The 23,955-nt window shown below is 42.3% G+C and overlaps 1 protein-coding gene across 6 annotated transcripts in view; it reads right to left on the bottom strand.

Moving 5' to 3' along the window:
- CREB1 (cAMP responsive element binding protein 1) overlaps positions 1 to 21,191 on the bottom strand; it is a 74,898-nt gene extending 53,707 nt beyond the window's left edge. For 4 of the 6 annotated variants that reach the window (XM_003253996.4, XM_003253995.4, XM_030802421.1 and 1 more), the window contains exon 1: positions 20,949 to 21,191. The gene's annotated coding sequence lies outside the window, so the exon portion shown is untranslated. The remainder of the gene's footprint in view (positions 1 to 20,948) is intronic. The other 2 variants (XM_030802419.1, XM_030802418.1) reach the window with 2 other exon arrangements.
- Between the last annotated feature and the right edge of the window lie 2,764 nt (positions 21,192 to 23,955).

The raw sequence follows: 23,955 nt of genomic DNA, 5'->3' as shown, positions 1-23,955 counted from the left end.
AAGACCTGCACAGAACTATACTGAATCAGGGACAAATTCTGGCACCAGTTTCCTTACCTGACTACCTATAGCAAGTTAACAAAAATCTTCATCAAGTTACAAATTAAAGCTCATAATAGAAAGCAAGCCCATATTACCACTTTTTCTTTCAATCATTAAGCAAAAGGAAAGAATACATACTTTCACCTTAAAATATTTTGACCTTTAGGAAGTGTCCCAGTCCTTATAATCGTCAACATTCTAGTTCAAGTTTATGAAAAATAAACCCATCTTCCCCACAACTTAGTAAACTTTTAAAACTCCTAAATCTAGGACAATTTTGATCCCATTTAGGATCAGAGATAATATTCAAAGAAATGAGTCATGAATTTTGACTCTAAAGAAATAATACATTCACAAATAATGGAACACATGCTATGATTAAAAAAAAAAATAGAATGACCTCAACTAGAAATGAGAAAAACACATTTCCCTGCACACTAACAAGTGGGCAACTCCTCCTGAATTCTCAGCAATCAAAAATTCCAGGGATTTAAGGAAATCACATGGCAGAACTACAAAGTCTCCAGGGTAACCATAGCAAAACACATATTTGGGCACATGATTTTAAAACTAAATGACTATTTTCTTGTCACAGTCAGATATGTTAACTAAAAATACTCTGCATAAATATATCTAAAAGTACCTACATGTGATACATAATTATTTCTACATAGTTATGTTGTGCCTGTACTTAGTTTTCAGGGTAACTGTTTGAAAGCCTTGCTAATACATTTTTTTTTTTTTTTTTAGGAGTCTCGCTCTTTCACCCAGGCTGGAGTGTAGTGGCACGATTTCAGCTCACTGCAACCCCCGCCCCCTGGGTTCAAGCAGTTCTCCTGCCTCAGCCTCCTGAGTAGCTGGGACTACAGGCGTGTGCCAATTTTTTTGTATTTTTAGCAGAGATGGGGTTTCGCCATGTTAGCCAGGACGGTCTCGATCTCCTGACCCTGTGATCTGCCTGCCTCAGGCTCCCAAAGTGTTGGGACTACAGGGGTGAGCTCGTCTAATTTTTTTGTATTTTTAGTAGAGATGGGGTTTCACCGTGTTAGCCAGGACGGTCTCAATCTCCTGACCTTGTGATCTGCCTGCCTCGGACTCCCAAAGTGTTGGGACTACAGGCGTGAGCCACCACGCCCAGCCAAAGCCTTGCTAATACACTCTTATATCCTTCAAATGTCTTAATTTTCTAAAGTGTTATATTGTTCAGGTGCTACACAATAGACTTTAGCTTTCCAAGAATCAATAACTAGGGCGCACTGTCTACTGTTTTCCCCTACTTTTTTTCCTACACTTTTTTTTTTTTTTTTTTTTAGCGGGGGAGGGTTTGTTAACCTTAAAATACTTGTCATTTATCTTTACCATATGTCCAACCTGGCAGAACTGAGATGTTATCTAATCAATACTGGAAACTTAGCAATGCTCCAGGTTTCTGATACTAATAATAGTCTATTGGTGTTAAATATAGCACACCTTCATTGAAACCAGACAGGCAAAAAAGCATATTCAAATGTCATATGCATATACATGTATGTATATACGTATACACACTCCTCAACATAGATCAACCTCGACTGAATAAACTTTAGACTAGATTAGACTGATCACACTGTAACAAAGCTTATAAATATTTTAAGGGAACAAGTCAGAGCAGACAATGTGATAAATGAAAATAAATTGGTATCTTTATCAAGCTGAGTTTTCCCTGAGAACAAATCCTTATTTCAGCCTCCAATCTAGATATTAGAAAGCAAGAAAAGTTATACATGAAGTTAACTCTGTGATCTGAATTTGATAAGATTTAAATTACTTATATGACAAAAATAAAAGCAAGCTTGAAAATTTGTTTACTTTTATAAACTCTGTATTAATAGTAAACACCAAAATAACCCAACCACCACTATAATCACCAAAAAGAGGGCGATATATAGCAAAAAGGAATCTTTTTTTGGGGGGGCGGGGGAAGCGGGCAGAGATGGAGTTTTGCTCTTGTTGCCCAGGCTGGAGTGCAATGGAGTGATCTCGGCTCACTGCAACATCTGCCTCCCCAGTTCAAGTGATTCTCCTGCCTCAGCCTCTCAAGTAGCTGGGATTACAGATGTGCACCACCACACCTGGCTAATTTTTGTATTTTTAGTAGAGACAGGGTTTCACCATGTTGGCCAGGCTGGTGTCAAACTCCTGACCTTAGGCGATCTACCCGCACTGGCCTCCCAAAGTGCTGGGATTACAGGTGTGAGCCACCGGGCCTGGCCCCAGGATTCTTTTCAATATTATTTAAGAAAATAAATTCTCTGATTTATTTATTGGATTTAACTCAGAGAAACTGTTTAAGTTCAATATTTTGTATTTTATGATTGCAGTTTTGTAATTACCAGGGTATTTGAATGCCATCCTTGATAAATAAATTTGTTTTTTAAAAATGTAGCGTATTCTATGAGAAAGATATTGTTCTTGAAGGAAGTATTTAACTGAAGTGTGTCAGAAATAATGCCAGCCAGGCGCAGTGGCTCACACCTGTAATCCCTGCGCTTTGGGAGGCCTAGGCGGGCAGATTACTTGAGGCCACGAGTTTGCGATCTGCCTGGCCAACATGGTGAAACCCTGTCTCTACTAAAAATACAAAAATTAGCTGGGCGTGGTGGCGTGCACCTGTAATCCCAGCTACTCAGGAGGCTGAAGCACAAGAATGCTTGTATCCAGGAGGTGGGGGTTGTAGTGAGTTGAGATTGCACCACTACACTCCTTCCTGGGTGACACGGTGAATGAGACTCCATCTCAATAAAAAAAAAAAAAAAAGTCATCTGATACATAGAAACATATTGCATGGTTTGACAGCCATCTCAGAATATGTGACTAACTCTATAGCGCCTTTCAACAAGAAAGCTGTAGTGCTTTCTCAAAGTTTTTTCTGTTTGTTTGTTTGTTTTAAATTAAGTATTTGCAAAGTTTACTTGCCTTGTTTTCCTTCAGGTAAGACTATACTCACGAATTTGAAACAAGTCTTCATGTATGTGACCACCAACAGACAGTGCTGCTTAGCAAAGCAGCAGCCACGACTATGCCTTATTTTAGATAATATTTTTATCTCATCTCTTTCCATTCCCCTTTCATTCCAAACACCCACTTAATGGGTGTTTCACAGCTTTTTTTTTTTTTTGAGACGGAGTCTCGCTCTGTCACCCAGCCTGGAGTGCAGTGGCGCGATCTCGGCTCACTGCAAGCTCCACCTCCCGGGTTCACGCCATTCTCCTGCCTCAGCCTCCCGAGTAGCTAGGACTACAGGCACCCGCCACCACGCCTGGCTAATTTTTTTTGTATTTTTAGTAGAGACGGGGTTTCACCATGTTAGCCAGGATGGTCTTGATCTCCTGACCTCGTGATCCGCCCGCCTCGGCCTCTCAAAGTGCTGGGATTACAGGCGTGAGCCACCGCGCCCGGCCTTCACAGCTTTTTACACTTTGAACACTTCAAAGAATTGATCTCACAGAAACCTCTATACATGAAGTGTTACTAAATGGCTATTTGGAGCTCATTTTTTTAAGAAAAAGAGGATTATATACTTCCTACATACAGTTACTTTGACAAAAGCAATTTTTATGTTGACTAAAGAATGAAGCTGTCTTCAAATGTTAGTTCTGCTTTGTAAACTAGCTCAATGCTGAAACTGTAAGTACCCAAAAGTTATTATGCCCCGAAGTTAAATATGTATAGCCTACTTACATTTACTTAAGAAAATCGAAGTGATTACGTCAAAATCACTGCATCCAAATGGGAGATGAATGTCCAAGTGCTTTTTAAACAAGTTTATGAAGTAACATTTGTTATTTCAAACTAAATTTTGAAATGTTATTCTTGGTGAATTATTTACAAATTGGACATGGAAGAGTAAAAATTCAGTTTTCTTGAGGTGACACAGCACAAGTTATGGAAGGAGTCATAATACAGGAATTCTGGTGTTAGCTAACTTCACAGATGGAGAACAAAAGATGTTAAGAGACTCGTAAGGAATGTTCAAGACTTCAGGGTTATAAAAGCCTCCAATATTATAAAAAGTGAGGGGTTCTCCGTAATATTTGGGAATGGAACTATGTGGACTATTATGCAATATGCTAATTACTTTTATTACATTTTGCTTACTAGTCAAACAGCAAAGGAAAAAGCCCAAGAACTCAAAGGTACCAAGGATATACTGGACTACATTTAAAATCTGACCATGGTTAATCTTTAAAACTGACAAATGGCATGCAGGCAATAGTACATACTTTATGCACAGGCTTTGATTTACTTTTGTTGTTTTTTGTTTTTTTGATACAGGGTCTCACTCTGTCCAAGCTGGAATGCAGTGAGTGGCATGATCTCAGCTCACTGCAACCTCCGCTTCCCAGGTTCAAGCGGTTCTCTTGCCTCAGTCTCCCAAGTAGCTGGGATTACAGGCACCCGCCACCACACCCGGCTAATTTTTTTATTTTTAGTAGAGATGGGGTTTCACAATGTTGGCCAGGCTAGTCTCAAACTCCTGACCTCAGGTGATCCACCCACTTCGGCCTCTCAAAGTGCTGGGATTACAGGCATGAGCCACTGCGCCCAGCCTATTGTTGTTGTTTCTTTTTTAATCTTATGGTTCATTCTTGGTGTTGCACATTCTACGGACAAATGCGTAATGACATGCGTCCACCATTACAGTATCATACAGTGTATTTTGCTTTATGTACAATTTTGATGAAAGACTTGCTTCAAGTTTAGGCATCTTCATCTTTAATCTTGAAGGAATCAACATCAAGTCCAACCTTCCATGTAGATGTACTGTTTTTCACCAACCTGGTGGTGATTTCTGGTAAGGTCATTTTGATTACTACAGTCTCACGCTATTTCTCATGTCTCAGAGGCTGGAAGTACTGTCATAGTAAAGTATCAGAGTTAAAAAAAACTCAAAGTAGAAAACCTTCCTTTTAAGCTTTGGACAACGAATCTAATTTCCTCAGTTAAAAAAAATATGTTTGGCCAGGTGTGGTGGCTCATGCCTGTAATCCCAACACTTTGGGAGGCCAAGGCGGGCAGATCACCTGAGGTCGGGAGTTCAAGACCAGCCTGGCCAACATGGAAAAACCTTGTCTCTACTAAAAAAAATACAAAATTAGCCAGGCGTGGTGGCGCATGCCTGTAATCCCAGCTACTTGGGAGGCTGAGGCAGGAGAATCGCTTGAACCTAGGAGGCGGAGGTTGTGGTGAGCCAAGATTGCACCATTGCACTCTAGCCTGGGCAGAAAGAGCGAAACTCCATCTCAAAAAAAAAAAGTTCACTTACTTTAATCTGTACAACTCTAAAGAAAGGAATTATTCTTAACCTTTACCTTTCAAATTTATGACCCTTTAGTAGGGAATCACTCATTGAACAAATATTCTCTGCCTACTACGTAGTAACGACTGCAGCATTTTCAGCAGAACTGAAAATTACTACATAGTAGTCGTCCCATACTATGGGACTATAGCATAATACATATAAGAACCTTTCTCTGGAATTAGGCCAGGCGGAGTGGCTCATGTCTGTAATCCTGGCACTTTGGGAGGCCAAGGCGGGTGGATCACTTCAGGTCAGAAGTTCGTGACCAGCTGGCCAACATAGTGAAACCTCATCTCTACTAAAAATGCAAAAATTAGCCGGGCATGGTGGCACATGCCCGGAGTCCCAGCTACTCAGGAGGCTGAGGCAGGAGAATCACTTGAACCCAGGAGACAGAGGTTGCAGCGAGCTGAGATCATACCACTGCACTCCAGTCTGGGCAACAGAGTGAGACTCTGTCTAGAACAAAACAAAACAAAAATAAAAGAACCTTTCTCTGGAATGCTTCTACATTGTTGGTGGTGTTAGTTCAACCACTGTGGAAGACAGTGTGGCAATACCTCAAAAACCTAGAGGCAGAAATACCATTTGACCCAGCAATCCCCTTACTGGATATATACCCAAAGGAATATAAATCATTCTATTATAACAATACATGCATACATATGTTAACTGCAGCACTATTCACAATAGCAAAGACACGCAATCAACCTAAATGCCCATCAATGACAGACTAGACAAAGAAAATGTGGTACATATACACCATGAAATACTATGCAGCCACAAAGAACGAGATCATGTCCTTTGCATGAACATAGTTGGAGCTGGAGGCCTTTATCCTTAGCACAAACTAACACAGGAACAGAAAAGCAAATACTGCATGTTCTCATTTGTAAGTGGGAGGTACATGATGAGAACACATGGACACATCGGTGGTTGGGGGGACAACACACACTGGGGCCTGTCAGAGGGTTGGGGGTGGGACGAGGAAGAGCATCAGGCAGAACAGCTGGTGAATGCTGGGCTTAATACCTGGGTGATGGGATGATGTGTGCAGCAAACCACCATGGCACACGATTACCTATGTAACAAACCTGCACATCCCGCACATGTACCCCTGAACTTAAAAGGTGGAAATAAAAAAGAACTTTTCTCTCAAGAGCTTACAGAAACTAATGAGAGATAAAATATGTACTATATATGAAAGAGCTTGACAGGTATAAATTATTATAACTAGTTTAACTATAAATTCCTTCCAAACAAGTACTTAACATCAGTAATTTAAAACCATAAACTTCTATTTGGAAATGGTAGGAATACAATGAATTGTGGAAAAAAAGAAAGAATAGCTGCCTATTTATGGTAATCTGATGCAGATCTGTTTAAGAACATAATGAAATCAATGTATTTTTTTCATGATCTTGGCTAGAATATTTACCCTAAGTGAGCTACTTATAAGCCTAAACTAATATTGCTTAAAAACAAAAATTTTGGCCGGGCAGTGGCTCACGCCTGTAATCCCAGCACTTTGGGAGGCCAAGGTGGGCAGATCACGAGGTCAGGAGATCGAGACCACAGTGAAATTCCGTCTCTACTAAAAATACAAAAAATTAGCCAGGCATGGTGGCGGGCGCCGGTAGTCCCAGCTATTCGGGAGGCTGAAGCAGGAGAATGGCATGAGCCCAGGAGGCAGAGCTTGCAGTGAGCAGAGATCGTGCCACTGCACTCCAGCCTGCGCGACAGAGCGAGGCTCTGTCTCAAAAAAAAAAAAAAAAAAAAAAAATTTTGGCTGGGCGCGGTGGCTCACGCCTGTAATCCCCAGCGCTCTGGGAGGCTGAGGTGGGCAGATCGCAAGGTCAATAAATCGATACCATCCTGGCTAACATGGTGAAACCCTGTCTCTACTAAAAATACAAAAAAAATTAGCTGGTGTGGTGGCGTGCACCTGTAGTCCCAGCTACTCGGGAGGCTGAGGCAGGAGAATCACTTGAACTCAGGAGGCGGAGGCTGCAGTGAGCCAAGATAGCACCACTGCACTCCAGCCTGGTGACAGACTCCATCTCAAAGAAAAAAAAAAAATTAATAACCATTAATAAAGCAAAAACCCTGAAAACTTCACAAAGAGATAATGCAGTACTACAACAGTGATGAAGACTACGCCTTAGTTACTATGAGTTTCTACACAGTAAATACATCACTTAAATTCTACAGGACTCAGCTTATTTGTAAAAAATGAAGGAATGACTACTCACTCCCCCTTCATAGCTAAATGTTTGTAACTGTGAATTTCCCAAATATGGTAGAGTTTATAAGTTATACACTACAATCACAGTCATTATAATAAATTCTCTCATAATAAATTCTTGAATCATAGTTAAAATTGGGTCTCTGTATCCAAAAATTCAGCATCTGTGGATTCAACCAACTGCAGATCAAAGATATTTGGGGGAAAAAAATCCCCAAGTCCCAAAAGCAAAGCTTGAATTTGCTGCATGCTGACTCCTATGTTGAACCCATGAGAGTCAAGTGATGGGCAGGCACTGTATAAGGTATTATAAGTAATCCAGACATGATTTAAAGTATATGGGAGGACATTCATCGGTTACATGCAAATACTATGCCACTTTATATAAGGGACTCAAGCATCCGTGGATTTGGTACCTGAGGGGGTCCTGGAACCAATTCCCCATTGATACCAACAGACAACCGTGCTTCAAATTAAAATGTTTCACTCAAAATTATTTCTCGATTTTCATCTTTGCTTCTTTCATCTGTCACTACAAACTGAAGGATATGGACACAGAATAAAGGGAAGACCTGAGGTAGGTGGATTATAACTCCAAATACACATTAGTAGCTTCAGTTATTTTTCATTAAATAATGGTATCTTGTTTGCCTGGGCCTTTACAGAGATCACAGAGATATTTTTTAAATGTTTATAATAAACAAGAATTTATGATGTACAAAATATAACACCAAAACACAAACAATAAAATAAAAATTAGATTAACTGGAAATCATAAAAATTAAAAACTTTTGTGCTTCAAGAGACACCATCAAGAAAGTGAAGACAACCCACAGGAGAAAATTTTTGTAAATCATGTATCTGACAAGAGACTTGTATCTAGAATAGTAAACAACTATTACAACAAAAAGCCAACCCACTTTTAAAATGTGCAAAAGATCTGAACAGAAATTTTCCCAAAGAAGATACACAAATGGCCAAATCAGCACATGAAAAGAAGCTTGATATCATTAGTCATGAGGGAAATACAAATCAAAACCAAACTGAGCTACCTCTTTGCACTCAGTAGCATGGCTATAATTGAAAAAAACAAAAAGAAAAACAAAAACAAAAACCCAAAACCCCAAAAAACAGATATTAACAAGTGTTAGTGAGGATGGGGGAAAATTCGAACCCTAATACACTGCTGGTGATGCAGCAAATTGGAAAACAGTCCGGCAGTTCCTTAAATGGTTAAACACAGTTACCATAAAATTCCATTCCTGAGTATATACTGAGAGAAATGAAGGCAAGTCAACATAAATGAATGTTTATGGCAGCATTATTCATAATAGTCAAAAAGTCCAATGTCCGTGAACTCACAAATAAAATGTTGTATATCCATAAAATGGACTATTATTTGGCAATAAAAATTAATACTGATACATATTACAACATTAATAAACCTTGAAAACATTATGTTAAAGGCAGCTTATCACAATGGACATTATGCTATATGATTCCACTTATACACAATGTCCCAGAATAGGCAAACCTATAGAGACAGAAAGGTGATAGGTGGTTGCCTAGGGTTGCAGGTATGGGGAGATTAAGAGGTGATGGCTGAGAGATGTGTAGGTTTCTTTTAGGGGTAATGAAAATGTCCTAAACTCATTGTGGTAATAGATGCACAACTTTGTGAATATACTGAAAACCACTGAACTGTACACACCAAATGGGTGTATTGTATAGTATGTGAATTATATTTCAATAAAGCTGTTTAAAAAAGAATCTATGATGTCCAATTTTTAACTGTAATACATATACAGTCATGTGTCACTTGATGGTAATATGTTCTGAGAAATGCATCATTAGTTAATTTTGTTGTGAAAACAAAACCTAGATGGTATAGCCTACTATGTACTAAGGCTACATAGTATAGGCTACAAACCCCTACAGCATGGTATTGTCTGAACACTGTGAGGAAATGTAACACAATGGTAAGTATTTGTTATCGAAACAGATCCAAACATAGAAAAGGTACAGTAAAAATAAAAGATACAAAATATAAAAGATATAAAATGGTACACCTGTACAGGGTGCTTATCACGAATGGAGCTTGCAGGACTAGAAGTTGGTCTGGGTGAACCAGTGTGAGAAATGTGAAGGCCTACAACATTACTGTACACTATTGTAGACTTCATAGGCACTGCATACTTAGGCTATACTAAATTTTTTTTTTTTTTTTGTGATGGAGTCTTGCTCTTGTCACCCAGGCTGGAGAGCAGTGGCACGATCTCGGCTCACTGCATGCTCCGCCTCTGGGTTCAAGCTATTCTCCTGCCTCAGCCTCCTGAGTAGCTGGGATTACAGGCGCCCGCCACCACGCCCGGCTAATTTTTGCACTTTTAGTAGGAACATGGTTTCGCCATGTTGGCCAGGCTGGTTTTGAACTCCTAACCTCAGGTAATCCACCTGCCTTGGCCTCCCAAAGTGCTGGGATTACAGGCGTGAGCCACCGTGCCTGTCCAGGCTACACTAAATTTATATAAACAAAATTTTCTTTTATCAGTAATACATTAACTGTAGCTTACTGTAACTTCATATGCTTTTTAATTTTTTTAACTTGTCGACTCTTTTGTAATAACACATAGCTTAAAACACAAGTACATTGTACAGCTGTATAAAAATATTTTTTCTCTAAAGGGTTTTTAAGTGAAAGCAAATTTATTAATAAAGTAAAGCAATAAAAGAATCTAAGGTTTTTTTTTTTACTTTTTAAACTTTTTTGTTAAACTTTATTTTTTTGACACAGGGTCTCACTATATCACTCAGACTGGAGTGCAGTGGCACAGTATCAGCTCACTGCAATCTCTGCCTCCTGGGTTCTCCTGCTTCGGCCTCATGAGTAGCAGGGATTACAGGCATGTACCACCAAGCCCAGCTAATTAATTTTTGTATTCTCTGTAGAGACAGGGTTTCGCCATTTTGCCCAGGCTGGTTGAAACTCCTGGGCTCAAGCGACCCTCCTGCCTCAGCCTCCCAAAGTACTAGGATTACAGGCGTGAGCCACTGTCCCCGGCCACTTTTTAAAATTTTTTGTTAAAAAGACATTCACACACGTTAGCCTAGGCCTACACAGGGTCAAGACTGTCAACATCACAGCCTTCCACCTCCACAACCTGTCCCACTGGAATGTCTTCAAGGGGCAATCACATGCATGGAGCTGTCATCTCTTATGGTAACAATGCCTTCTTCTGGAATACCTCCTGAAGGACCTATCTGAAGTTCTTCATAGGTTTGTTTACACTAGCACAGGACCACTGTTGTATATGCAATCTGTCATTCACCAAAACGTTCTTATACAGTGCATGACCGTATATCTCTATCTACACTAAGGAGAAGGATTGGGAGTCAGGAAATCTACATTTCAGCCCAATTCATCATTGTATTCCTGTTTATATCTTACCTTCTCTTATGTGAAACTCAAAGCTCCCTGCCTCATACTCAGCATTCCTCATAATGTAGATCTATAATCTAATACTTTCTTCACCAATTTATGAGTATGTCAAGTTCATTATATGTCCATGTCTTCATTTTTTTGTCCATTCCACTGCCTAGAATACACTCCATTTTATCTGTACTTAAGTTCTTTAGTATTCAACTTAAATTCTACTTCTCCCACAAAACTTTTCCTCACTAAGCCCCTTCTCTTCTGAACTCTATAGCTCTTCAAGACAGTAAAAATTCTGTCATGTATTGTGACACATATAAATCATTCTTATACTATTTCATCATCCCTCCTATACCATAAGATTCTTGAGGGTAGGAGCCGTATAGTCAGGCTGTATTGCTTATATAAACTAGAACAATCTTCATTTAATACCTAGATATTTTTATAAATACCTAACTGGGTAAATTTTCTTGTGATTATTTCACCAACTATAATAATGTCAATGGTCAATAAATCTTCACTGAATAAATGATTGATAAATGGCAATACATAAAGTCAAGATGTTACCATTGATCACAGCAAACAACAGAGCTACTACTGATACTTATGTAAGAAAATTACTCTCCTTTAAGAGTAGAAATAGGGCTGGGGGCGGTGGCTCATGCCTGTAATCGGAGGCTGAGGCAGGCAGATCACATAAGGTCAGGAGTTCGAGAGCAGCCTGGCCAACATGGTGAAATCCTGTCTCTACTAAAAATACAAAAAAAAAATAAAATAAAATTAGCCAGGTATGGTGGCACATGCTTGTAATCCCAGCTACTTGGGAGGCTGGGGCGGCAGAATCGCTGGAACCCAGGAGGCGGAGGTTGCAGTGAGCCGAGATCACACCACTGCGTTCCAGGCTGGGAGACAGAGCGAGACTCTCAAAAAAAAAAAAAAAAAAAAAAAAAAGAGTACAAATAATTCAGAATTATCTGTAATTTTCACTTCAGTGGTGAAAAACAAGGTATTTCTGTGTCCCCTACTGCCAACTACTTACTTACACCAACAGGGATAACAGCCCTCAAAAATAATGGTTATTTAACCTTGGGTAAATTACAAACATTTTTAGTTACATCTGTACTGTCATACAGTTACAACCAAAAACTGACAAGCAGATAACCAGATCCTTAGAAATTCACTTAAAATTGATGAAAGAAACGTCTCTGTTTCAGAGAAGATGCAGTAATCTTTAGGGAAAGACACATTCTACCATCAGCATAAGTCAACTTTCAGATCCACTCTACTCCCTAAACTATTTTATTAATAACTTCCCTTTTGACCCTTTCTTATCTAATCAAATGTCACTTCTCTTCTTTCAGAAAAAACTCACCATCAATTCCTTAGACCTCATCCTCTCAAAACCTCGCCCCTTTTAAGATTATTTTTTAGAGATCCTAGAATCATCCAAGAGGAAGAAAACTGAAAGGGTGTTTTTCATCTTTGTTCACACAGCTAGTCTCATGGTAAACTCCTTTATCACCTTATTTCAACCCTAAGAAAAGGCAACTTAGCATCTGTAAGTTCGTCAAGGAGTACTACTGTTTATTTTCTTTTTTTAGAAGTTGAGATTATGTACCTAGCTTCAAGAATTTTTTAATACATAGTGATTTTTCATCACTGGAGATGTATAATGCATGTATTAAATTATAGGTAATTATTCATCACTGGAGAAACTGCCTTCTCATCTGTTGGAATAAATGCCAGAATACATTTTTCTAAGCTACCCTCTTTCTGGTAGCCTAGAAGACAAATAAGCAAACATCTGGGCAAAATATAATACAGGGTGAGCATCCCTAATAAAACATCCAAAATCTGAAACTTTTTGAGCACTGACATGATGCCATGAAAAATTCCCACACCTGACCTCATGTAACAGGTCACAGTCAAAACTGTTTCATGCATAAAATTATTAAAAATTTTGTATAAAATTACCTTCAGGCTATGTGTATAATGTGTATATGAAACAAATTTCATGTTTAGACTTGGGTCCCATCCCCGAGATAGCTCATTATGTATGTATATGCCAATATTCTAAAATCTGAAAAAACCCAAAATCGGAAATACTTCTGGTCCCAAGAATTTCAGATAAAAGATTCTCAACCTGTAAAACCTATCTTCATAGGGCCTTGTCTGGCAGAGCTTAAAAAGAGAGACAGAAAAGGCAAAACAAAAAACAACAACAAAAAACCCAGTAGATAAGACAAGAGTGTGTATATATTAAGGGGAGTCAGACATTCTGAATGTGAAGAAAAACTAATGTCTATTCTTATTTTTGTCTCAAAAACCTACATTTACAGATGTGATAAAACCACACCTTCTACTTACAACTTCAGCAAGCTGACCAGCATCTGGCTCTTCTATAATGACTGAACTAGCATATATTTAATTGGCAGGGAAAAAACAACCAGGTTCACATTACCAGTTTGTTGCTTTAATCTTTGCCTCCACCCCAAGAGGCAATTCACTGACGATTCCATGGCACTGTGGGAAATCATTTAACTCTTGTTAGTCTACAGATATGTTCCAGATAAAAAACGTTCTGCCTTTACAGATTTCAATGATCTACCCCACCCCCATCCCCAAATATGTAAAGACAAGCACTTTGTAGGACAAGTGCAGTGGCTCACGCCTGTAATCCCACCACTGGGAGGCAGAGGCGGGTGGATCACGAGGTCAAGGAGATCGAGACCATCCTGGCCAACATGGTGAAACCCTGTCTCTTTAGCTGGGCATGGTGGCGGGCACCTGTAATCCCAACTACTTGGGAGGCTGAGGCAGGGGAATCGCTTTAACCTGGGAGGCGGAGGTTGCAGTGAGCTGAGATCGCACCACTGCACTCCAGCCTGGCAACAGAGAAAGACTCTGTCTCGACAACAAAGCACTTTGTAAACATTTTAATCACTTAGCAGGTACAAATAGCACATAGTAATATTTTATTTATGAGATGCTCTGTCACCCAGAGTGGAGTTCAGTGGCGTGATACTGGCTCACTGCAACCTCCGCTTCCAGGGCTCAAGCGAATTCTCCTGCCTCAGCCTCCCAAGCAGCTGGGACTACCGGCGTATACAACTATGCACAGATAATGCTTCTATTTTTAGTAGAGATGGGGTTTCATCATCTTGGCCAGGCTGGTCTCAAACTCCTGGCCTCAAGTGATCCACCCGCCTCGACCTCCCAAAGTGCCGAGATTACAGACGTGAGCCACCGCGTCTGGCCAAATAGCACATAGTAATAGTTTAAATCAAGTATTAGTAAAACCTCAAAACAATATTCTTACATTAAAAACTTTGGCATATATGATCAACACATAAACACCAACTTGGGAATACAAAAAACAAAATATACCATGACAGCTTTTTTTTTTTTTAAGACAGAGTTTCACTCTTGTTGCTCAGCCTGGCGTGTAATGGTGCGATCTCAGCTCACTGCAACCTCTGCCTTCCAGGTTCAAGTGATTATCCTGCCTCAGCCTTCTGAGTAGCTGGGATTGCAGGCGCCTGCCCCCATGCCCGGCTAATTTTTGTATTTTTAGTAGAGACGGGGTTTCACCATGTTGGCCAGGCTGGTCTCGAACTCCTGACCTCAGGTGATCCACCTACCTCAGCCTCCCAAAGTGCTGGGATCACAGGCGTCAGCCACCGCGGCTGGCCCATGACAGCTTTACTTAATGATGTTTTCTGGAAAGAGATTTGTGTCCTTGCTGCTGTATTATTAATCACTTTCTGAGTTTAATCATCTTAAAAAAGTCATAGTGTGTACATTTTAAAGATAAATACAAACAGCATGTATATTTAAAATGTACTACACCATTCGAGCATGGTGGCTCACGCTTGTAATCCCAGCTCTTTGGGAGGCTGAGGCAGGCGGATTGCTTGAGGTCATGAGTTCGAGACCAGCCTGGGCAACATGGCGAAACCCTGTCTCTACAAAATATACAAAAAATTAGCCGGGCTTGGTGGTGTGCGCCTGTTGTCTCACTCACTCAGGAAGCTGAAATGGGAGGATGGCTTGAGCCAGGAAACAGAGGTTGCAGTGAGCCAAGTGTGTGCCACTGCACTCCAGCCTGGGTGATAGAGCCAAACCTTGCCTCAAAAAAATAAATAAAAATAAATAAATAAATAAATAAATAAATAAGTACTGTAGCTCAATGCTGTTTTGAAAAGCTAGAGAAAAAAAAAAAAGGTAGTGAAACATATTTTGTGCTTTGGCTGAAATACGTATTACTTGGTCCAACTGGTTGACCAAAGGTTTCCACGGGGGAAAAAAATCATCTATGCAGTAAAGTTTATCATCTTAGCAATCATATAGGTGAATCTCACTAATTTTTAAATTTAGGTACAAAATATAAAACTCACATAATTATATTAAGAAATACTAGAAAATCGTCAAAGTAAGTTAACAAGTATGTAAAAAATAAATGAATGCAGGGAGAAATCCAGTATAGTAATCAGCCTTACTGGGTAATAATATCCCATGGGCTGTCTGTTAAAAAAACCCCAAAACACACTGGACTATATGAAATGTTCTTTCTCATTAAGAAAGCAAGCCACAAAAACCTTTTGGGCCAAAATAATAATTGAAAGAAGTAGTCTGTTCAGAACTGTAAGAACCTCAACAAAAGAATTAAATTCACCTTGTGAGTTAACTCTTAACCTGGCTTGCTTGCCTCCTCATGTACATTTTGATCATTTTATTAAACTTTTAAAAACTGGAGTTAAACAAGAAATGAGGGACTTTAAGTAACAATTTCCTGTCACAAACTATTTATTTTGCATTCAAATAAAAAGTTTTTCTTTAAAGAAATAGGCAAGATGGCAGTTTCCCTTAGTTTAAAAGGTCATGTAAGACCTAAGAATAAAAGCAGCTCACTAACTGGTTAATACAGTCTACTTACATAATAAAATGCCTCCAATTGTATGTTAAAAAATGAAGACGCTCTTTATGTGCTGATACAAAATTGCTAAGCCATATTAAGTGATGTGGGTAAAGCATGATATAGGAGAGTGTATACCTAGTAATGCTACCATTTGTACAAAAAGGGGAGACTGTACATACATATTTGCTCGTGTTTGCATAAAACACCTCTTAAAGGACAAATAAAAATTGCTAACACTTAGGTAATAGGGCAAGAAAATGTAGTGCATTTTGCTGTATTATATATGTTTTGAATTACAGATCATGTGAATGAATTACTTATTCAAAAAACCAAATTAGAAATATAAAAAATATACTCCTCACTTCACCAAAGGTGATCCCTTTTTCCTTTGACTGGTTTGACACATATTTTGCCTTAGTCACTGTGTCCCCAACAGTTCCTGAGGGTAGAGATAAGACAGTGTAATTCATCCTTGGATTTGTTGTAGCTTCTGACCCACTGTATTACATACAGTAATAATAAATAATTTAAAAAGTAACAGGCCAGCTGGGTGTGGTGGCTCACGCCTATAATCCCAGGCATTCAAGACCAGCCTGACCAACATGGTGAAACCCTGTCTCTACTAAAAACACAAAAATTAGCCGGGCGTGGTGGTGCGTGCCTGTAGTTCCAGCTACTAGGGAGGCTGAGGCAGGAGAATCACTTGAATCCAGGAAGCAGAGGTTGCCGTTAGCTGAGATTGCATCACTGCACACCAGCCTGGGCAACAGAGTGAGACTCCGTCTCAAAAAAAATTTAAAACAAAAGAAAAAAGCCTTGTCAACACTCGAGCACTTGACACTTGCACAATGCCTGGAACTTAGTATGTATTACTTTATAGTTAACCCCCACAATTCTGAGGTAGTTATTCTACATTGATCAGAAAGGAAAGTGAGGTATTGAGAAGTTAAGATAACTTGCCTAAGGGCCCACAGGTAGCAAGTTAAAATAAAGCTTAAGGGACTAGCTCTCATTAGTTGTAGCCCTAAGGTACTTTATGTTTATCTCACAATCTTATGAAATAAGTAGTAGTATTCTAATTTTACATATAAGGAAACTGATGCTGAGAAAGATTAAGAAACTTCCTTAGGACACAAAATTCCTTTGGGGTGGGTACAGGATAGTAGTGGCAATGCTTGGATTCAGACCTAGGCCTATGATTCCAAACCTCATGCTCTTTCAACTACATTCTCTGTCACAGTGAGTGCTAAATAAATATTTGAATTACCATAAACTGTTGTCTCAAGTGATACTGCAGTAGAGATGAGTTTACACATGGGTAAGAAAAAAAAAATCCTGCATTTTTCCATCTTGACATCTTATTACATTCCTAAATTTAGATTTGAGCTCTATTCAATAAGGAAGCCAAAGTTACACCATATATCAAGATATTTGCAAAACTATGTCACAAGCTGGCTGTAAACAAGTTTATATAACTCATATCTGATAAACTATTTATGGAATAAATGAAATTATAAATTTCGGTAATATACTGTAAGCATTAGGTTAAATTTTGTTATAAAAAGGAGAATTTAAAAACAGGTGAAGAAGACACGTACTTGGTTTTACTATAACCCCATAACCATACTGTACCCAAACAAACAAAACCAAATGTCTTAGAGAGAGAAATAAAGCTACTTCTCTATGAAGAAACCAAAATTTCTAATAATGAGACCTAATCAAGAATATGAGTTTCAGAAAGCAGAAAAAGGTGCCATTTTTATGGATCAGGTGTCTAAGTTTCTTCAGGCTCTTTATGTGGGGAAAAAAAATTCATCAAAACAGGTTAACACTTAAGTTTTAAATTCCCAAAAAAGTGTTCTTTTAACATTCTTCAAGCAAATTCTGTCAAATAATTTATTAGCTTTCTAAATGTAGGTGTTCATGGAAAAAAAAAAAGATTCAAGCAGATCCAGCTGTAATTTTTACCCATGGCTGGAACAGTGCAGAAGTACAATTTAGTAACATGTTCCAGGTGAATGTTCAAGTATTAATGAATATAAGTTTGAAGTTTCACCTGGAATTGCTAAAAATCACAAATTATGAATGTATAAATAATAAAATGGCCGGGCGCGGTGGCTCACACCTGTAATCCCAGCACTTTGGGAGGCCGAGGCGAACAGATCACGAGGTCAGGAGTTCGAGACCAGCCTGCGCCTGTAATCCCAGCTACTCGGGAGGCTGGGGCAGGAGAATCGCTTGAACCCGGGAGGCGGAGCTTGCAGTGAGCCGAGACCACCCCACTGCACTCCAGCCTGGGCAACAAGGGCGAAACTCCGTCTCAAAAAAATAAATAAATAAAAATTAAAATAAAAAATACAATTTAAAATATCTCTTGGGCAAGACTAAAGAAAGAACATATCAGTAAACTTTTTTTTTTGAGATGGGGTCTCGCTGTCGCCAGGCTGGAGGGCAGTGGCGCGATCTTGGCTCACTGCAATCTCCACCTCCTGGGTTCAAGAGATTCTCCTGCCTCAGCTACCCTAGTAGCTGGGATTACAAGCACGCGCCACGACATCCAGCTAATTTTTGTATTTTTAGTAGAGACGGGTTTTCACCATGTTAGCCAGGATGGTCTTGATCTCTTCACCTATTAAGCCGCCTGCCTCGGCCTCCCAAAATGCTGGGATTACAGATGTGAGCCACCGCACTCGGCCATCAGTAAACAATTTTTTAAAAATCTCACAAATGAAGAGTCATATATTCTTTTTTTTTTTTCCTTTGAGACGGAGTCTTGCTCTGTTGCCCAGGCTGGAGTGCAGTGGCACGATCTCAATTCACTGCAACCCCAGCCTCCCGAGTAGCTGGGATTACAGGCTTGCGCCACCACACCCAGGTAATTTTTGTATTTTTAGTAGAGATGGGGTTTCATCATGTTGGCCAGGCTGGTCTTGCACTCCTGACCTCAAGTGATCCGCCCGCCTCGGCCCCCCAAGTGCTGGGATTACAGGCCTCAGCCACCGTGCCCGACTTATATTCTTAACAAGAAAAAAAATTCTACTCAACTGATAGTGGCTTGCGAACAACATAAAGGAAAAGTGGTAACATACCATTATCAATACTGTAATTTTTTCAGTGTTTGGAAATAAAATCATTTCCCCAATCTTTATAGAAAACCTCCCTTTATTGCCTCTTCTTAATTTTCTTGGAAATGACAAATTGCTAATGTGGTCTTTTAAAGAGAAGCAATACAGCAAAGCACGTTTTGGAAAAGTGACTAGGATACAGAAAAATAAGACAGTGCTTCTGCTGCCAATCAATATTTGTTCCTAACCAGAAGGTTTGTACATATCAATCACAATGCAATCATACAGTGACAGACAAGTATTTTTAAAACAAACTTGCTCGTCTTTTGCACCACCTAAAATAACTGTTCGGGGCTTTACTTTTAAATCAGGAAATGAGCCATAAATGTAAAAGATTTCAATAGGCAGCAATCTAAAGTGTCTTCTACTAAACCTTCAGAAGGTAGACGCCAGCTGAGGTTAGAATTATAACTTGAGATGGTACTACAAACTTAAATAGGTCATACTGCACGTCCTTTAAAAATTGTCTTTTAATTTTTAATGTGTCAATGACTTTCCTGCTGTCCTCTTTTCCCAACAGGCGAAGAAAAAATACAGCTTGTGGCTTAAACTGTCAATCTCAAGACGGGGGTTACCTACTGCATGAGAGACAAATAATAGATACTTTAAAGTCTATTTTTAGAAGTAGTATTAAATCAATCATTAAAGTTCACACAGAAATTCGTGGTTAATATGGTAGGGGGAGTGGGACGGAGGGTGAGGGGAGATCCCGATGACCCAAACGCGGCTGGCAAGGTTGCACCCCGCGAAATGATGTAAAACAAGAGTACATCGGCTGATACTCGTTTCAACGAAGTGTTTCAGAATGATAGACCTCAAGTGATGATTACCTTATTGAAAAGGGTTAAAACCGAAACTGTTTTCAAACATCAGCTTCCCTTTTATAAGATCTCGACAGTTTAAAAAGTTATTATAAATGTTTTTCTTAGCACCCTTTCTCCCAAAAAGCATGCATTTCCATGACTACTGACTTTAAAAAAAAAAAAAAAAACAAAAAAAAGCAAAGGGGTGAGGGAGTCAAAAATTTCCCCCAAAAGCACAAGCTCTCATCTCTCAACTAAGCAACACAGGGCAGAAAGCAGCATTTCCTCAACGGTGTAGGAGCGGGGGGGAAAGGGCATGAATAAAATACAGCACGAGAGGAAACCTTGGGTTTCGAACTTTATTGCACAGAGTGGAGAGAAGAGTAGGTCAGACGTTGCAGCTCTTCCCCTTGCGAAGCGGGCATGGCAGACACCGAAGCCTCCGGGAAGGCAGCAGGCACCTTCACCTCCTCTGCCCTCAACTGTCGCCTTCTTCCTCCTCCACCCCCCACCGGCACCTAGGCGGCGGCAGCCCCGGAGGCCCGGCCGGGTCGGGCTGGGGGCGAGGCGGGCGGCGGGGGCCGGACGAGCGAGCGGCGCGGGGGGCAGCGCCGGGCCGAGCGGGCGGCCTCCCCCGGGGCGGCTCCGGATTCCCGGCTCCGCGCCTGGCCCGGCGGCGGCGGCGGCGGGAACGCGGGCGCCAGCTCGCCGCGGCCGGCCGCCCGCACACACCCCCGGCCGCCGGCTCCCACCCCGCCCGCCGCCCGCCGCTTGCCGCCCGCCGCCCCCCGCCATGAGCGCCGCCGCTGGCTGCAGGCAGAGTCGCTGCCGCCCCGGCCGCCGCTGGCTCCAGTCCGCCGCCATTATTCTTTGTTCGCTGCGAGCGGCGGCGATGTTGTGGGGCTCGGGCGGAGGCTCCATCTTTACCGCGGCCCCTCCTGCGAGGGGAAGGCCCCAAGCGCGGGTGTCCGGCGCCTCCCCGTCCCCCCTCCGTCCCCCCGGCTCTCTCTGGCTCCTGCCTCCTCCTCCTGCTCCTCTTACCGGTGGTACAAGCTCCTCCGTCACTGCTTTCGTTCGCGGCCCGGATCTCGCTGGAGTTTTATTCTCTCCCCCACGTAACACACCGCGTCAAACTACACCTCCGCCGCGTCACTCACCAACACTCCGCTTCTCCCAGCCGCCCGGGCCACAGGCAGCAGCAGCCGCCGCCGACTGAGGAGCCGCAGCCAGGGAGCCAGCCAGCGCCGCCCAGTGCCGAGTGCGCAGCGGCCGCGCACGGAAACAGCCGAGCTCGGCCCGGAGCAGCTCGAGCGGCCCCGCCCCCGCGCTGGGGACGGAACTTGCCGAAGACCTTCGGGTTTCTTCGGGCGAGGAGAGGGGGTTCCGCCGGGAGAGGGAAGGCGAAGGCGGGCTGAGCCCGGCGCTGGGAGGAGTGGTCTAAACCCCACCGCGGCTTTCGGATCGATAAAGCCGGCAGCGGAAATTTGAAGGAGGAAGCGGGGTTTGTGTGTGGCCCAGTGGGGGAATTCCCGAGGGGTGTCGGCGACTTGGTGGAAACCCCCGCGCAGGCCTGCCCCTGCGGCGGTGAGCGGCGGGCTAGAAGGCGGCTGCGGCTGCCTTGGCTCTGCTCTTGACCGCCGCCAGCCCCGGGAACTTTCCGACGCCGCCGGGAGACGGGGGACGGGCAGCCCGGGCTGGGACGCGGCCGGACCGCTGCCGGACCGCGGGAGCCGTGCGGGCTGGGGAAGAAGGTCTGCTGCGCCTCTGCCAACGTCCCGGGGCCTGGGGCCCGGGGGCGTCGTGGGACCCCGGTGGGGACGGGTTTTCCTTTCCGAGACTCCGCGGAGAAACCTGGCGGCTGCCGGCGGAGCATGCTTTTCCGGGGGCGCTGGCCCGGATACTGTAGCACCTCGCGGGGCTCTGCCCGGGCCATGGCTGACGTCGACGGCCCTCGGAGGCCTCCAAGCCACAACCTGCCTGGACCGCTGGAAATATGCCCCCTCCTACCTGCCCGCCTTTCTCCAGACAACATCCTGTGTCGCTTTCTTTCCTCAGCCTGTTTTCTACAGCAGGGATTCGCACCCACTGCACCCTAAACCCAGCAGGGGGACTTCCGTGGCTGGAAACTACTGAATTGCTCTTTCGTAGGTCGCCCAGGACCACACCACTAGGTCCCCATTCTCCTTGGTAGTGAACTGAGCAGCCCTCTCCTTGGGGTTTCAAGTCTGTCTTTTTTTTTTTTTTTTAATGAGACAGAGTCTAGCCCTTGTCGCCTGGGCTGGAGTGCAGTGGCACGATCTCGGCTCACTACAACCTCCGCCTCCCGGTTTCGAGCTATTCTCCTGCCTCAGCCTCCCAAGTAGCTGGGATTACAGGCACCTGCCACCACACCTGGCTGATTTTTGTGTTTTTAGTAGAGACGGGGTTTCACCATGTTGGCCAGGCTGGTCTGGAACTCCTGACCTCGGGTGATCCACCCGCCTCGGCCTCCTAAAGTGGTGTGGTTACACGTGTGAGCCACCGCGCCCGGCCTGAAGTCTTAATCATTGTTTTTCTGTCCTTTAAAGGAGCCGTGTCTTTAGGAAGCAGAGAGGGTTCGATTCTGGACTCCGCCCTTGACTCACTTCTCTTGTAAAGAAAGAGTTGTCCTTCGTGGTACTCCAGGTACCCTACTGTTTTCTCATGGACTTTGCCGTTAACAAGTCTCCTTTCCTTCTGTTACTCTCAACCTTTCCTTCCCTACCGGCTCTTTCTTACTAGTATTTAAACATGCTTAAGTCTCTCTTTAAAAAGATTTCTCTTCTCCCTAAATTGCTCTCCAACAACTCCAGCTGTCTCTTACCCCATGGACAGTCTCTCATGTCCCACCTCCCAGCCCTCTCCAGTGTCTCCACCGCTCACCTGAAGTGGCTCTGAATTGTCCACAGACAAGCTTCACGTCTGTAAATGCAGCAGATCATTTTAAGTCCTCATTTACAAGCCCTCTTCCCAGTATTTGACACGATTGACCACACTCGCTTCCAGATACCCTCTTCCCTCTGGTCTTATGTCGCAGGTTTCCTCCCTACCTGAGTTTGCTCTTTAACAACCAGCTCCTCCTTGATCTACCTCTTACACATTGGAATCATGCTGAGCTGAACCCTGGCCCTTGTACTGAGTCTCCCCATACACTTTCCTAGGTGGTCTTATGCTCTCCCAGTAGCATCAAATACCCTCTGTCAAAGACTCTTCAATCCATAAATCAAGCCTAGATCTTGCTCTGGAATCCTACATTCATAGTTCCAACATACTGCCTTTGGTACACTTTCATTTGGATGACTTAGGGCATTTCAAACTGAACCTGTATATCATAATTCCTTTAAAACACTCCTCCCATAGTCCCTCGTTCAGTAAAGGGTATCTTAACATCTACCCAGTTCATGCCAGAAACCTAGCACACCTCCAACACACAGCAGCATCACCTACATCTGTCTGCTCCCTGGAAAATTGGATCTGTGTTCCCATGACCATTTTTTCATTCCCATTCTAGTCTAAACCACTGTCGCCTCTTGCTTGAAGTCACACAGTAACCCATTCAGGTCCTCCAAAAAACTGCTCTTGCCTCGTTCCAATACATTTGCCATACTGCTGCCAGAGTAATTTTTAAAATATAAATCTGATCATTGACCTGCTTAAATTCCTCCAGTGGCCTCCCTTTGCTTACCACACATTGTCTAAGCTCCATTATCTGGACTTGTCTTTCTCTCCAGCCTCTCCATCTGTCCCCCTAGCTGCCTGCACTCCTGCCATAGTATTTTAATTTTTTCCAGGCTCTCCTCTTTTTATTCTCTACTGTAGGCTCTCACTTCAAGGCATTTACGCATGCCCTTCACTTCCCCTGGAATTCTTTTCTCTCACCCATTCCTCCTACCTAACTGTAATTTATCACTTTTCCAATTCCTACTTCTCATTATTTGTTTAGTGTCCATGTAATTGTGCAGGTAGGGACCACATCTGTCTTGTTCACTACTAGCTTTTCCTCTCCCTAGCAACAGCACAATGTCTAGAA

Source organism: Nomascus leucogenys, chromosome 22a, assembly GCF_006542625.1.
Source record: "Nomascus leucogenys isolate Asia chromosome 22a, Asia_NLE_v1, whole genome shotgun sequence".
Lineage (NCBI taxonomy): Eukaryota > Metazoa > Chordata > Mammalia > Primates > Hylobatidae > Nomascus > Nomascus leucogenys.
This window is presented reverse-complemented; position numbering and strand designations above follow the sequence as displayed.